The following is a 13701-nucleotide window of genomic DNA, read 5'->3' on the forward strand; positions in this document are numbered from 1 at the left end:
CCCATCGTGCCTCTTACAAGTTACAGGAACCATTACATGTGCCTACTAGATCTCTCACACACAGGGTGAAAAGGTCAGCTGCTTCTCACGGTCTGCACACTCGAATGACATACAACCTGTGGATGCGTTTGGCAGAACAGGCAAACGTATCCAATTTTTGCCTAAGCGAAGCTGTGGACCTGAACATGTTATTAGGGAATTGTTTAATACCAGTTTGCACACCTCTTTCTGTTATTTTAAAAGACACCCAGCTAGCAATGTTTAAAAAAAGAAAGGAAGTTAATTACGGTGACTCTATGGTGTGGGGCCCTTTCACAAGACGGCTCCCAGCTGATGCCATGTCTCTCACCACACCCTTTGTAGCTAGTGGACCCAACGTTACATGTGCACGCATTCAAAATTGTACTGCTTCTCTCACACAATCCTGTATGCCCACGGGAATCTTTCCTGCCAACTGTTCCACCTACGAGAACATTTCCTACAACTGGGCTCACGTTCTGCTCCCTGCTGGTTGGTTTTTCACATGTGGTCAAAAAACTTTTAATTATATACCTGCTAATCTATCAGATACACGTTGCTGTCTGAGTCGTCTTACTGCGGTTCTACCAACCAAACAGGACCTCACTCCACGACCACAGAGGTCAGTAGTCCTTGATGAAACATGTGACAGCTCAATTAATCTTTTTAACGAGGCTGAATATCTTTCCCTTGCTACCTCTATAGTTGGTGTTCCGGCATTAGCAATGCATAACCACAGGACAGCCCATCGCATTGCCTGTTCCCTTGCAAAAACTATAAACATCACATCTGCAGCCATAGCTGCCTTGAATATGGAACAGGCAGAGATTAGACATGCTGTCTTAGACAACCGTGCTGCCATTGATTTTCTGTTACTGGTACATCATCTAGGCTGTGAATCTGTCAAAAACATGTGTTGTTTTAACCTGTCAGACACCTCTCAATTGGTTAAGCATCAGATCAGTTCCTTAAAGGAGTTGGCTTCCCAGATTCGAGAAGACGTCCTGCCAGCCTGGTGGGATGGTCTGTGGTCCTGGCTACCGGATGGCTCCTGGTTAAGAAGCATTTTTTCCTCTATTGTATTATTATAGTAGTGCTTGTGTCACTTTGCTGCTGCATTCAATGCCTACCCTCCCTCTTTCAGCTATTCAAAGGCCTTTTTTCCTCAGCTAGGAAGAACGTGCTTATCCACGAAACTAAGTCCCTTCTGGACGCTGAGAACGACCATGAGTTGGACAACAATTTGTTAGTAAAAGTGTTTGCTATAACCAGTGATGATGAAGAATCTGCATTTTGATATGTTTGCTTTCCTCCTTCTCATTTTAAAACAAAAATGAGGAGATGTTGAGATCCATTGCCACTTCTGTGTATAGGACGGCTAAGGCTGTCTGGAAAACACAGGCCCAGAGATGGATGCTAACAAAAACATTCTTGTTAGCAATATGTAAGTCTTCCTATTAATTAGTGTGCCTTTCTGTACCAGCATCTATCTAGCAGTTAGCATTTCAAAGGCAGGAATGCGAGCTGCTCACTTTCCTCCATTCCCCCCTCCCTATTCCTTATCTCACTTCTCCTGCCCAGGGAAGAAGCAGCCCCCCTCTTCACTCACCCCCTCTTTTGCCCAGAGACGAAGCTTTTTGCCACGCTGCATATTTATCATTGGAGTATTTAGTCATGTGCCTGTTGATGTAATTTTGTATACACCTTTCCTTTGTTTGGGACTAATAAAAAAGCCTCCCGGGCATTGCTCGGGGCCAGAGCTTATCACAAGAAGGATTTGTCTGGTGTCCTTTCTTCTCATTCGGCTACAAGCATGAGCGGCCCATCAGAAGCGTGTAAAAGCCGCATTTGCCCCTTTTTATGGATACAGTGGTGCATTTTTCCATGCCAAACTGCATTGAAATATCGGTGCTGAATACTCGGACTGTGTTTGTCAGTGATTGGATTTCTATTTCTGACTTTCCATAGAGTTTCAAATCATCCATATATAATAAATGAGATTTTTTTTCAGCTTCTTTGGCTGTTTGGTAGCCTAATTTCATTATAAGGGGCAGGGGCACAAAAGATCAGCTCCTAATTGATAAAATGATATTAGAAAATTGTAAGAACAGAAAAACGAACTTGAATATGGTCTGGATTGATTACAAAAAGGCATTTGACTCATTGCCACATAGTTGGATCATAAAATGCTTAGAAACAACTGGCATTAGCAAAAGTATTACATCCTTTACAGAAAAGGTGATGAAACAATGGAGAACTGAATTGGCAGTAGGGAATGAGAACTACGGAATGATTAATATCAAGCGAGGAATTTTCCAGGGTGATTCACTTTCATCTCTTTTCTACATCATCGTGATGATCCCACTATCACTAATATTTAAAAAAATGAAATTAGGCTACCAAACAGCCAAAGAAGCTGAAAAAAATTCTCATTTATTATATATGGATGATTTGAAACTCTATGGAAAGTCAGAAATAGAAATCCAATCACTGACAAACACAGTCCGAAATCTCACAAGATCTTGACTTTCTCATTCTCTAAAACCTTCTCAACCTGATGGTCCCAGTGGTTTTTGCTATACTCAAATCCAAACTTTTGGCACAATTTCCAGTGAATGGTCTTAGCAACGTGGTCATGGTGTTGTAGGTAGTCAGTTTGTGAAATTTTGCTGCACCCACTGATCAAGTGGTCGACTGTCTCATCTTTCTCATTACAGAGGCGACATTTGCTATTGTTGTTGTTGTTGTTGTTGTTGTTGTTGTTATTATTATGAAAGATAGGTTTGGTATTTTTAAAAAATAATGTTATTGATTTTAATTTATCAATCTTTACAATACAAAGAGCATGTTTAACATGAACAATGCTTTTCTTGTCTTAATATTACCTGAAAGAAAGTTTGGTCCAATTTATCTTAGCTTATGATGCAAACGTCATCTTCTGGTTATATGGCCTATTGATCTAGAATAAATCATGATATGACCACGGGAAAGAAGGAAGTCCCTGACCTGTCATGTTGACTTTATGGCTTGCTGCTGGTGTTGGCATGCTGTTGCTAAAAGCAGCCACTTAATTGCTCTGCTGTGACTCCTCTGTTTTTCTGACTGTGTCAGAATTTCCCATTTCTGCTTATTCCTTTACCTGCTCACCACATGATCTGGATCAGAGTCAATACTTTGAAACTCAATTTGAATAAGATGGGAATAATGCCACTTGGTAGTTCATCTTGCCTTCAGAAATGATGTTCAGCTTCCGTTGGAGCGGGTAGAATAAGGTTTGCAGTTGCTGAATTTAACCTAGTTTTCAAAACATGAATTGCTTGCAATAATGTATAGGCCCTTTCTGCAGTTACAGCCTCTCTGATGCAGAAATAGTTGAGTAACATACTGTTTGGACATTGTACACATGACTGCCATCAAACACTGCTGAGAATTTCAACTAGCTGCTAAGTCATTGAGGTTAGTCAAATTGATTTCATTTCATCTGACATATTATGCTGATCTATCTTTTTGAACTGAGGTGATGTTATTAGTCCAGTTTGCTAGTGTTATTTTTCAGACACCTTTGGATCTAAATTGAATGTATTTTGCTTTTGATTATGTTGCTGAAGCACTGAAAGGTTTTTTTCAAATTTCCAGAAACCTGACATTCCAATATTAAAATAATTGCTAAGCCGTCATTGTTTTACTCTTTATCACATTCTAATCCACTAGGATGCCTGCATTTGTATGTGTATCTGTGAAGTTAATCAGCTTCTATTTGTTTAACAAATTTAGGAGACAATGGTTATATAAAAACATAGTTGGCAAATACAATAAACAAGACATTCAAATATTAAAATAATTGCTAATCCATCATTGTTTCACTCTATCACATTCCAGTCCAATATTATGTCTGTATTTGTATGTGTATCTGTGAAATTAGTCAACCCCTATTTATCTATTTTATTCTAACTTGTTTTACAAGCTAATCTATTGGATATTAAATATCCTAATCAGCAAATTCACATTTCATTCCCCCCCTCTCAGTCCTCTGCTTTTCTTCCTTTATTGTTTTTAGTTTGAATTTTCTTTCAAAATATTTTTTTTCCTTTTTTGTGAATTCAGTGTATCTTTATTTTGTTTGGTTTGGCACCTGGAACACAGGCTGAGAAAAAGTAAAAAGGAAGAAAATGCAGATGAGATGGTGGTAAGAGATGAATAGGCCGTATTTAAGAAAAAGTTAACATAGAAGCCCTGGTTTTCCTTTCTTACTTAACGATCTTAATTTACTTTTCAGGACTCTGCAATTATTTTTCTTCACATCAGCAGTGATGTCACCAGTTCCAAGGACATGCTGTACAATTAAGAAAAGAGAGAGATTGGACACACATTGTTGCCTAGGAAAATGGTTTGAAATAAGATTTAAAGTTTGGATTCTTAATGGCTTAAAGCTTCCTTCAATAGCCACAACGTTATGCACTGAAGTACAAATACCACTAGCTGAGGCAGTCAGAAGTCAGCTCACCTTGTCTATTGGAGCTGCAGAGATTGGCAGGAAGCCACCTTAGCCGGGCAGCCAGGCTCTTCTAAATGAACATCTCCGAATGAGCAATTGGAAACGGTCTCATGCATAACCCAATTTACAAAAGAAGCTACTTGAGAATACAAAGATGGAGAAAAGAAATTAAGCTGAGCTGGTAAATCTCCTTATGTTGTTGCTTAGTGGTAACGGGGGAATCTCAGGACAATACTGAGATGATGAAATTAAGCACACCACTGATGTTGCAGAAGATGTTTTGCTCTTTGCAAACTATTTCCCAGGTGATCAGACCAATGAAATAATTATTGAATAAAAGTTTTGTTAACAAAAAAAAAAGTGGCATCTCTTTTTAAGTGCCTCACACTCTTGAACATGGAGCTACACATTATTTTCAGGCACATGTAAATTAGCCCTGGTTTGATTTGAAGATTCAGGATTTGAAGAGGCTATGATTCAATCTGAATTCTTGATAAAAGGTTTAGCAAGAGCCTCATCCAATTTAAGGCATCTGAAGACTCAAGATTCAATTCAAGATGAATCTCTAGATTATAATCAGGAAATGTCTACAGTTACTTTCTTTTTGGGATGGAAGGAGATGAAAATAGCAGGCAATGAGAAACCTTTAGAGAATTTTAACCAAGTTTACTTTCAATCTTGCCATAATAGATCTTTGAGATATCTTCCCAATTTTAGGGCATAGAGAGCAATGATGGGGAAAGGATCACACAATATTCTTCAAGTTGTCTAGTAAAGAATCCATAGAAAGTTGTCTGAATCAGTGCAGGAAGTGTCCTATTCAAGTCTAAAAATAGAAACTTTCAGAAATTGCATGCAAAATAAGTTTTTGCCTTTTAACTTTGGGCCTATATTTAGAATACATGGAGCTGAGATGAATCGGCAGTTTGTTAATAGGGTTAGAATAGAAATGTAACATCCTATAAGTGTCTCAGAAAGTTAAAATTTGTGCCAGGCTGTATTAAAGACGTTGAAACCTGAACAAATGATTCCTGTCCCAAAGAATCCTGAAAAGCAGAAAAAATAATAGGTGACAAATAATGAATCTCATTATGGTCTGCTACTCGTGCCCATGTATGGAAGTACAGCACATCACCTATCACCTTCAACTTCCTTATATACGGAATTCAGCTTGCAATGCTGTATATTGATTGGCAGGATTCCCAATCAGAGCAGAGAAAAAACACTATTTTCCAAAGTGATTTGGAAGTTTTGTGATCGCATAGTTTGTTCCTTTGAAGCAGACCCTTGTTTCAATTGGTGATAATGTTGAAGCTCAATTGAGTTAAATCTTTCTTTCAAAGCTCCCAAGGCCAAAACATCTTGGGATGTCTTCCAAAAGACAGTCTCCAGCTATCATGAAGCAGGGGATATCCAGAAATTATTTTTAGCTGGGCAATAATACTTATTAATAAGATGTCATGTGTAGTTTTTGTATCTCTAGTTAAAGGACATAAGCTAGCAGAAAGTAAGAATGACTGCTACAAATGTTTCTGGCAAAAATAAGGAAGAGCCAGACTGATTATTTTGATCCATATATAGGATCAATTATTTAAGCCCCTTCATAAGCACTCAAGAACATCTTACCTACTACGGCCCTCAAACTAGCATGTAAAAAATGTTTTTTTAACCATAAAGTCATTAAATGTTTTTTAATGCTTCTTTATTTTTAACAAGCTGTTAATGTCTATTATACATTCTTCTCCTTCTATAAAAGTAGATTTCAGATTTTTGAAAGGAAGCTTTATTTTTAATTTAATCACTTCTATGATTCTGAGGGCTAATAAACTCTGAGTTCATCTGAACCTGTATGTATTTTTGTATATAGAGTATGCTTTTTACCTGAACCTCTGTTATGATGTTTTAATCATGTTATTAAATTTCTACTCAGCCTAAAGCCATATGACTCTTGCCTTCATCTTTATTTCCATTAAAGATGCTTTTCTAATTTTAAAATCAAATTCCTTTTTTCATTGTTAAACTTAGCTAAAGCTTTCCCACATCTCTCTACTAATATAGAATTACTACAGTTGCACTCATTCATTCTAAACTTCTTAAAAAAGGTGACTCATCTTTGTTGTTTCATTTTATTTTGCCACGTGCTTAACCTCAGCACACGGAAACACTGAGATGCCAGTTAAAGATATTTTATAAAACATCATTCCCCCCTATTGAAACTTCACCCAATCCTAAGATTACTGTGTAGTTTCATAAACATCAGGCTCCCTATTGACCATGAGCCCAACATATTCACTCTCTTCCCCTGTGTGTCCCATAAGAGTCAAGACCTTGGCAGTGGCCCGTTTCTCTACCAAGAGGGATAAAGAGTTGGTGATAGCACGGACAAAGAGTGGCATGATGCAGGGGATGATCACACATCCTGCTGCAATCAGGCCAATGAAAGCAATGATGGCCTGCAATCCAGGCAATTTTGGGAACCAAGAGCTAAAAGATGAGGTGAGATCCAATCCCTTCCATTCCTGCCCTGGGAAATGAGTGAGTTGTCTCATTTCCATAGTGAGCTGCTTAATAACATTTCCAGTCTCATCAATCTGAAGGCAACAATTAGACAAGTTGAACTTCCCACAGACCCCTCCTTCTCTTGCGAGGAGGTAATCAAGAGCCAATCGATTCTGGTACACTGCAGTACGAAGTTTGTCTGTGGCGGTGGAGAGAATATTCAAGGATTTATCAATCCTCTCCCCAGCCAGGTCCAACACTGCCTGCAATCGCATGATTCTGTTGATCATGTAAATTGGGGTGCGGTAACCCATGACCCATCCTCAGCCCAAGTAGCCCTCCCATAGATACATACAATTCTCTCTGAGCTCCATGTGTCTGATTTCTCATATTCAGTCAGTTCCTTACAAGGAAAGTTAGAGAAGGCTGTGTCCACCTCCCTCTTCTGATGGATGGGGCCCACTGAGTCATACACTGGGACTCCTAGCACCTGTCGTGATTGGATGGGCAATAAAAAGAAGGAAGGTTTTATCCATCCAAGAACACAGGAGCCCGCCCAGTCTGCAGGAAGAATTTCATAGGCTAGTGTGCCACAAATCCAATACATATTCTCAGGGGCTTCCCATGTGCCAGATGGAGACTGTGGCTCTTTCAGGTATTGTAGGAGTGTGAGATCAAATTTGGGGGGTTGAGAGAGATTGGATGGTGATGACCACTTGATTGATTGATTGATTTGATTGATTTATTACATTTATATGCCGCCCTTTTCCCCGAAGGGGACTCAGGGTGGCTCACAATTCAATCAGGGAAGGGGGTACAGACAGGGGAATAAAAAAGATGAGACATAACAATACAAAATTTAAAAAACACACAACAACCATACCATTCGAGAAGGGGGGCAAAAAAACTCTTTAGCCCCAGGCCTGTCAGAACAGCCAGGTTTTAAGGGCTTTGCGGAAGGCCTGGAGGGTGGTGAGGGTTCGAATCTCCACGGGGAGCTCATTCCAGAGGGTCGGAGCAGCCACAGAGAAGGCTCTCCTCCGGGTAGTCACCAGTCAGCATTGGCCGGCGGATGGAATTCGGAGGAGGCCTAATCTGTGGGATCTGATCGGTCTATTGGAGGTAATTGGCAGCAGGCGGTCTCTCAAGTACTTGGAATAAGTGTCATCCCATTCCCCCAAACAAATTAGGTGGCCCACAGGATATGATCCATTATGAGAGAAGCAGTTTCGGCCTACCAAATTTGTAGTGAGGGTCCATACAATACCTGTATGCTGTGTCCGTTGGGTGAGGTTGCCCTCGAGGGTCATGTTGTTATACACCTCTGGGTCTGCCTCTAGTGCTTCCCATGGCCATTTCCCCCCCATGTTTGTTCCTCCACAAACAAAGCAATTTTTAACAGTTAGAGCTTTTGCTACTTCCTCAGCCATTTCTACAAACAAATTCACAGCCTTAGGGTTAAGTGGAAGGGGTTCTTCTAACTTTCGGAGGTTATCATATACAGACCATCCTAATGACTTCACCTCCCCTTCCTTTAAAGTTTCCACCCTTATTGTAATGTACGCCAGTGGGTCAGACCCATCTCCATCAATGCCTATCCCATAGCTTTCTTCTGCTGGGTGATTGCGGGACACTTCAAAAGCTACTGAGTTTGAATTTGGGAGGCTGCGAAAATTGGAAATATATGGTCATCCCAGATGGGGAGAGGTTGGATACCCTCCTCCAGTATGTTGACAGACACAATCCCACCCTCTGCATGGATTCCTTTTGTCCATTTGATCTGCACAAGGAGACTACAGATCCCGACTGGGATTCTGGCACCCTAGGCAGTAGGCATGGGATCGGGGACAGAGATACTTATGATTGTGATAATAAGTTTGTCTCCATCCCTGTTTGTCTTCCACAGCCCCTGTAAGCCACCCTATCCATGGCAGCACATACACCAAATGTTACGGTGATGGGCTTCTGACCCTGTTTCAAAGCAGTGACTGTGGTGAGGTGGTAAAGCTGAGATTCTTTGGGATTGTCAAGTAGGGCCAGGCCGGCCCATACAGTGACTTTGATACGAACTGGAGTGGTTGGTTGATAACAAACAAGCTGGTTTTTCTGAATGCAATAGTTATACATGGTACCATTGGATACACACGTTCTTTTCTGAGGTGTGCAATCCACTGGGGCCTGAGTGTGATAGATCATTGTAACAATTGTACGAGACCCTACCTTAGCCTTGGTAAGGCATGGGCCACACTCATCCAGCCCTGGTGTTGCAGGAAGATAACACACCACCCCTTCTGATCCCTGGCATCTTCTAGCATTGGCTCAGAAGTTACCTGTTGAGGGGAGTCATTTGTAGAGGTGAGAGCCCTTACGTCTGGTGGTTGCGGGGTACCCTTATTCCCATTCCCCACATCTGGTGGCTGCGAGGTACCCCCATTGTTCTCATTCCCCCCTATAGGAAGGATGGAGAGGGGAAGGGGTCATCATAACCAGGGGGAACCTCCCACACCAGCACTGGGGCGGTCCTGTCCATGATTGTTGCATAGAAATAGAAAAATTTAAGGATAATAGAAATGGATAAGAGAAAAATCACGATCAGAATAGCTGGGATAAGGCCATTCCTAATGCATGCAGTTTGACGCAGGTGTTGGTTGGGTTCCATGGTTGGTCCTCGGCGTCGGGCAGGGGCGGAGCTTCCACGGGAGACACGATGCGTTGCCTGTGCGATGGGTGTCGGCGGCACCTGGAGCGACACCTGCAGAGGGCGTTGGGTCTTCACAACCTGGTCGTAAAGCGATAGCCCCCGGTGTATAAGCAGACAAGGTGGCGTCCTTCCAGTGCTTCCTTCCGTTGGCAAGGTGTAGAGGCTTGACAGGGTCTCTGGCGGCAGTCCCACACGTTTTTGCAGCCAATTTTAGGTGAGTCCAATGGATCCAAGGCTTAATTTCAGCTACCTTAACAGCAAGGGGAGAACAAATAACAACAGTATACAGTCCACACCATTTGGGTCCCAAAGGCACCTTTTTCCAGTCCTTCACTCAGACCTCCTGTCCTGGGCAGAAATTGTGCACTGGAGTTACAATTACATGAGGACGACAAGACAAAACATATTTCTGCAATTGATGGACAATAGTATTCAGGGCTTGCAACTATTTGATTTTCACTGTGTCTGCAACCTGAGGAGTGGGCAACACCTGTGGGCTAAGCAAATTAGGAACCCTCCCATACATCAACTCAAATGGTGAGATACCCAGCTCCTTGGTGGGAGCGCACCTTACTGCCAGCAACGCCATGCTGAGGGCATCTGGCCACTTGAGATGGGTCTCCTGACAAATTTTGGCCAATTTATCCTTTATGGTCCGGTTAACCCTTTCAACCTTACCTGCCGATGGGGCGTGGTAAGAACAGTGTAACTTCCAGGTAATTCCCAACACCTGAGCAATTTTCTGAGTGGCTGCGTGGATGAATTCAGGCCCATTATCTGAGGAAATACCCATATCATGGAATGATTAAATTTAACAGTGTTCGGGTTACCTCATAAGCTTTTTTTGTTCTAGTAGGAACACATTCAGGCCACCCAGTGTATGTGCAAACAACAACTAACATAGCAGTGTATGATCCCACTTTTGGCATGTCTGTAAAATCAATCATCAAAGAATCAAAAGGATAAGCCCCCCTAGGTTGGTGTCCAGGGGGAAGACCTGGGCCCTGACGTGGGTTGTTTGCAGCACAGATCTGACATCGAGAGCAAAAGGCAGCTGCCAAACTAGACAAGTTGTTGATATAGACCTCCCTTGCCAAAGCTTTTCCCAAAGCTGTTTTTCCTAAATGTAAATGCCTATGCAGGGAAGAGACAGCCTCCCATGCCAACTGTTGAGGTACAAACACCCTTTTGTCCGGCAGAACCCACCACCCATTCAGTAGTTCTGCCCCTATTGCTTCAGCTTGCTGGACTTCTGAGTGGCTATATGATGGGGGTTTATCTTCTTGGGCTGGGGTCCACAGAGTGAGGCAGGTGGCCTGTAGAGAAGGTGGATCCAAAGCTGCTGCTCTGGCCACCTGATCAGCTTTGTGGTTCCCTCTCTCAGCTGTTGAAATCCCTTTTTGATGACCCCGTACATGCATAATGGCAACTTGTTTAGGGGCCCACACACTGTCCAATTAACGCAAAATTTGGGGGCCATATTTGATGTCCTTTCCTCCTGCTGTGATGAGACCACATTTCTCGCCAGAAATGTAGCAACAAATTCAAGGTCTGCCCTTTACTTACATCAGAAATAGAAGCCAACACCATGAGATTCTAAGAGAAGACAGGTTTTATTTTGAACGCGTTCAAGAGCCCAGTCTGATTGCCATCAAACTGAACTGTCTGAGGTATCCCTTGGCAGAGATTTTATACTTTTTAATTGATCATTACAAATCAGGAGACGTCACACAAGGCGTATACATTTTTAAGGTCATAAACTTTTGCTTAGGTCAGTAAAAGATATTCTGGGAAAGTTACAAATATTTCGGGAAAGTTACAAATACATGATTCTCATACATCCCAAAATATAATAGAGAAGTGAATCTTGGTTACTCATGAAGCTGACAGGAAAATTGCTAAAGTATTGCTAACATATTGGGTCAATATTGCTGATTACAAGTTAAAATCATGCTGAGTCTTAAGTTGACATTTAGGCTGTCACAATTTCGCATGCGTCTCTAACTAATGTTTGTGGTTTTGTGCCCACCCAGATTTCCTGTTTGCCAGAAGCGTACATTCTAAGTTCCGCTATTTTAGAGAGCAAGGAGAAATTAAGGAACTTCTTTAGTATGTCAGAGTGGACCGTGATTTCTTTCTGACATTAAGCATTTTAGAAGTGATAATATTTAGCCTGTTAGAATCATCTAACCTGATTAAGTACTGGGGGGTTCACCTGTGTACCCCGTGCTGCATCATATGCATCTCTCCCTCACTTTAATTCAATTCGCGAGCAAATCTTGACATCCTCAATGTCAAGGTCCTATTCAAATATGATGGACAAACATCATCAGGATCTAATGAGTAGCTGGAATGCCAAGAAAAATAATAGGAATAATAATTATGTTTAAAACTTGTTCTATCATTTGAAAATTTAGCTCCAGCTTATTCCTGAACTTTGTGTTTTGTCGTCCTTCAAACCTGAAGGAGTACTAAAATATAGAGAATAATAAAAACTTGATGAAGATTTCCATGGTATTTCTTGATAAGTATTTTGATACCTAGCAAAATCTTTAATGGCAAGGGACATAGAATGGCAAAACAGTTTTGTACTGATACACTGCAAACCCTTCCTTTTTTGTATATGTATTGTGGCAATGTGTAGGGAATGTCTGACAAACATTGTGTTAGTTAATAAGGGACATCTGTGTCATTTAGGATTTAAAAAACCTAAAAGTCAACTAAAATCTCATCATTGGGTGGGATGATAACTGATTCTAGAATAATAAGAATCAAACTATTTACATCTCCAGTAGAAACCTTTTACCAGAGAATCTTTATACGTTTAGCTGGTCATTATGTTTGAAAATAGTGGTTTTTAACAAGGAACATGAGTTTGTCCCACATGCACTACGAAATTCTGTTCTCATGTTTGGGACATCCTTCAGTGTAGATGGACTTTGGAGTTGAAAGCAGATGCCATCACAAGATGATTTGGATCTCCATTTTAATTGGCGGAAATAAATATTTTCTCTTAATATAAGTGACTATAGTCATGGAAATCTTTTAAATGAAGAAAGAATAGCAGCAATTCCTTTGGGATGCCATAAGACGTTTTCATTGCTTTTCTATCAATCTGTGTATTTTAAAGTATTTTGCCCAGTGAGTGCCGCCTGAAGGCTTTCCTTTTCATATTCTAATACAAATATAAAGTTGCATGCAGCTATGAAAGGATAACACTTACAGTATGTCATGATAACACAATGCTGCTTCTATCATTTTGATAGAAAAGCATGAGGACACCCATGATGGCTAAGTGGCTGCTTTTTTCAATGTTGCCCACAAAATGTTCTTTTTCTTTTTAAATGTTGCAGTTCTTTTCATTTAAGCAATATTTTCAGGTTACTTGTGTCCAACATTAAGCCAGGATTGTATAAGGTACATAATCTTTGTACCTTTACATGATAATTTAACTAGCCATTCAATTGTTATTGTATTGCTGTTTCTTATTAGAGTTGGGTATCTCTTTGTGTGTGGTTCTTATTTGATTAGGGGATTCAGGAGATCAACGTAGGGGAATTTTAGTTATTACTTGCATACTCTTAATACTGTTGAGTAACTATGAATATTAATAGTAAGTAGTTTTTATTGTCTTTACATTGTTACCTTAGATCAGGGGTGTCCAAACTTTTTACAAGGAGGGCCAGATTTGATGAGGTGAAAATGTGTGGGGCCGACCATTCAGCCTGACATTCTTTGAACCATTAACCTTAAATGCAAATGAACTATTTTATGAAAGACTAAACGAATAACTCCAGTAGGGAGAAGAGGCTGTGGGCCGCCCAAAATTTTGAAAATGGGCCGCAATTGGCCCTCAGGCTGGACTTTTGACATGCCTGCCTTAGATGAAAGGACTGAGAAATATTGTTTTTATTTCAATCCATTCCAATACATTTTAGGGACTTATTCTGCAGGAATGATAACTTGTATTTGGTGATTCTCTTCATAC

At 40.7% G+C, this 13701-nt stretch overlaps 1 pseudogene; it reads left to right on the plus strand.

The window, feature by feature from the left end:
• Positions 1 to 338: 338 nt before the first annotated feature.
• The window catches only part of LOC148043872 (uncharacterized), an 802025-nt pseudogene continuing 788662 nt past the window's right edge, over positions 339 to 13701 (plus strand).

This window comes from Thamnophis sirtalis, unplaced genomic scaffold, assembly GCF_051295495.1.
Source record: "Thamnophis sirtalis isolate CommonGarterSnake01/CBP01778 unplaced genomic scaffold, rThaSir2_p1.2 scaffold_10, whole genome shotgun sequence".
NCBI lineage: Eukaryota > Metazoa > Chordata > Lepidosauria > Squamata > Natricidae > Thamnophis > Thamnophis sirtalis.